Genomic DNA, 4,018 nt, shown 5'->3' on the forward strand with positions numbered 1-4,018 from the left:
AACCAAAACAATGGTTAGATAACTTGTTATAGATGCATAACTTTGTTATCTAAATGCATAATTTGTTATGCAGTGGAGAAAATGGTTGCATTATTCGTTATGCGTCTGCAGAATGTGTTATGCATCTTTTTTTGTGGCTGCATAATGTTTATGTATCAAGTTTTCGAAAATTTTGCATAAAATGATGATCACCTCCGTTTTTTTCGTGAAAAACAAAAATTTTATATTCTTGTTTGTACTCGTTGCGTAGCTCTCTTAAAAAGATTTCCAACGATATAAAATTTGTAAAATTCCAAGACGCGAATTTTTAGATATGTTATATCCAACTTACGTTGCCAATTATACCCCCGATGCATAACCTGTCATCCGGATGCATAATCCGTCATGCATACATTTTTAATGATTACATATAATTATGGGTGTTACGAAAATAATTATGGATGTCATGATACCTAAAATTAATTGTGGGCTTGACAATGAAAATATTATTTTTTTTTGGCTCCCCACCTAATTCTCCCTATAGTAAAAACATAGGCAAAGAACTTTCGTGAAGAATGTGTCATTTAATTCCTTACTAATTGCTAGCATCTTTTCTATTTGTGGACTGCAGTGCACATGCAACACGTATGAGATAGAGGAAACACCCGAATTTTTGTGTCTGTGGACTAGGGGTGTAAGTAATACCCGAAAATACTCAGCCTGCCTGTACCCGCCCGAGCCCGCCTGTATTCGAAATAGCCCAAAGCCTGTTATGGCCCGTCATGGGCCACCCGGCCTGGCCTGGATTAATTTATTGGGCGGTCCCGGGCTTTGCAATTAATTATGATGCCCGGTCTGATACCCGGCCTGGTACCCGGCCTGAAAGCCTTCTATGTGCCATTAATCATTTAATATCCTCTTAAAAAGACTTAAACGTTACAATTTTATAATTATCAATTTTGTGTCAAGAAAAATAAAGTATATAGTTGTTTTTACTTATAATTAATCTTTTCAAAACATTAATGGTAATATATTTTCTTATTATAGAAAGTTTACTGTACTCTAATTAATTAATTATTATAGGCTAAAATTTAAAACTTATCATTGTAATTTAAATATAAAATAATACTATCACTTACGGTATGCAATGTTAGAAAGGAAAGGATATCGTATTAAAAGTAAATAAATTTAATATCGTTCATTTGAAAATTTAAACTGAAAAAAAAAATAGTGGCATGTCCGGCCCGATCTGGCCTGCCCGTATAAAAAGCGGGCTTTGGGCGGGCTTTGGATAGCAAATAATCTACTTTTGCGCGGTCTGCCCGGCCTGAAATTGTTTACGGGCTCATAAATATTAAGTCTGGCCTGCCCGTCCTGTCTTAGTTTTTCGGCCGGGCGGCCCGGCCTGCCCGAATTTACACCCCTACTGTGGACTGCAGTGATATAGAAAAACGTATTCTTAGACCTACAAACTACGTAACACTAAGTAAAGTCATAGTTTTGTTGTAGGTTTAAATACTACACAAAATTGGTTAAAAAGATCAAAATCAACAATTTCTGAGTGAAATGGACAGTTAGATTTTGATACTGTTTAAATGGACAAAAATGTAAAAATAGGCAGGATGTAACCAGTTTCATCGTGCCCATTTTCAAATATTTTTTCTTATTTTTAATTTACACAGGATGCATCCAGTTTCATCCTTGCTATTTTCTAAATTTAAGCTAGGATGGAACCAGTTTCATCCTTACTATATTTTTTTTTGGCCATTTCACCCAAACTATTTTTTACTCGTCCATTTGAACCGTGATTTAAAAATATTTGGACAAATGACTCATTTTCCGTAAATACTAAACCAACCCTGATCAAATTAAACACCATCGTTACATCAGTACCGATTGAGATTGTAAATATATAAACAATAAATTCATGTAAATGAAAATGAAAATTGAAACATATACAAAAGAGCAATTTGGTGATTATATACTCATGATGTTATTATTAAGAAATAATATAGGAGTCTATATTTAGGAGATATACACTTTAAGGAGTTTGAGTTATATTAGGAAAGTGTCTATGTTTAGAGTTTGATCTTAGATAGGAAAGTGCCTTGAGTGGTCGTCAAGTTTGTGAACAATATAAATTGGCTGTTAAGCCATAAGAATTATACACCAAGAATTATTATCAATGTAGTCTATCGCTTCCGCGCGTTTATGCTCTCCTCTCTCTTGCTCGATCCTTAACATGGTATCAGAGCGAGGTGAGAGGGAGAGAGGAGAGGAAGAGAGTTAGATAATTTTAGAGAATTCATGATGTTTAGATTTTCTTTAGTGAAGAAATTCATGTTCGTTAAAAAGAAAAAAAAAAGAAAAAAAAAAGAAAAAAATAAAGGAAAAAAAAAAAAGAAAGAAAATCGTGACTGGCTACGAAGGATTAGGGTTCTCTGAACAAACAAAAGGATGGTGGTTTTGGAACGAGAAAAGATAGGGACATGCTGCTGCTACTGTTGGATCTCAGGCATTGTTGATGATTCTCATGGTGTTGTGTTGTCGACGTTGATTGATGGACAGATGAAGACGAAGAAAGCCGTGGAGTCTGCTGCATAATGTTGCAGAGAAGATTCGAAGAAGAAAAAAAGACAGAAGAAAATTGTTGCTGACGGAGATGGCTGCAGCAATATATATTTGAGGCTGTGTGCGACAGCAAGAAAGTAGACTGCGAGGAAGATTTGCTGCCAGTTAATGGTGCGATGTTGCTGGCGATTTAGTTTTTCAAGACGACCTAAAAATCAGGTGAGAACTGGTTCCGCTGGTTTACAGGGATATGTTGGTTGCAACCTAAGGTTAACTGACTAGTCTGGTCAGTTTGAGCTTAATTAACGAGCTTGGTGATGGAGTTTGAGTTGTTGCCAGCGATTGATGAGTTGCAAAGAGAATGGTTGCTCCTATTGTTGACAGGGAAAGCTCGAGCCCGTGTTAGATTAAAAAAAAAAAAAAGTGTGAAGGTTTCGCAAAAATAGCGTGACTGGAACAAGAGAAGAAGAAACAACATTCATGTTGTGAAGAAAGAAAAAAAAAAGAGAAAAGAAAACAATCACCAAGAGGTGATGAGAAAAAGAACAACAATAATAGGTTGAAATCCTATGAGTTGTCGAGAGAGTACAAAAGTATTCTATCGAAGAAACCAAGAAAACAAGAGTACAAGAAGTATTCTTCAGAAGATAGGACCGTAATGTCCTAAAACTACAAAGATGGGACTGTAACGTCCTTAAACTTCCGAAGAGGACCGAGATGTCCTAAAACTATGAAAATGGGACCGTAATGTCCTTAAACTTCCGAAAATGGGACCGTAATGTCCTTAAACTATGAAGGGGACCGAAACGTCCTTAAACTACGGTCTGAAGATTTTTTTTTTTCGCAAAAGCGTTGAAAAAAAAAGAGGAAGAAAGAAGAAAACCGAAGTTAAATTTCTTTTGTCCAAGATGGGCATTCGTGATCTACATGCTCCATCTTGAGGGAGGGTATTAGGAAATAATATAGGAGTCTATATTTAGGAGATATACACTTTAAGGAGTTTGAGTTATATTAGGAAAGTGTCTATGTTTAGAGTTTGATCTTAGGTAGGAAAGTGCCTTGAGTGGTCGTCAAGTTTGTGAACAATATAAATTGGCTGTTAAGCCATAAGAATTATACACCAAGAATTATTATCAATGTAGACGTTCAATGCTTCCGCGTTTATGCTCTCCTCTCTCTTGCTCGATCCTTAATAGTTATCCATGAACATTCTTACGAGACTGAGATTCATGTTGTGAGGCTTGTTAGTATGCCCGAGTCTTGTGTTTGTACGAGACGAAGATAAATTCATGATTCTTGATGAGTGATTAAGATCACGCCCTGATGTGACTAGCAGAATCAACGTAGGTCATTGCTAGTAGCTAATTGCGAGGCTCATGTGAGGGAGACTTGAGTCTCAACTTCATAAGTTTGAGAGACGAATCTCGCTCATCGGGGAAAGACCTGAATCTTGGTTATGGGACCGAAG

Source organism: Papaver somniferum, unplaced genomic scaffold (genome assembly GCF_003573695.1).
Source record: "Papaver somniferum cultivar HN1 unplaced genomic scaffold, ASM357369v1 unplaced-scaffold_10, whole genome shotgun sequence".
NCBI lineage: Eukaryota > Viridiplantae > Streptophyta > Magnoliopsida > Ranunculales > Papaveraceae > Papaver > Papaver somniferum.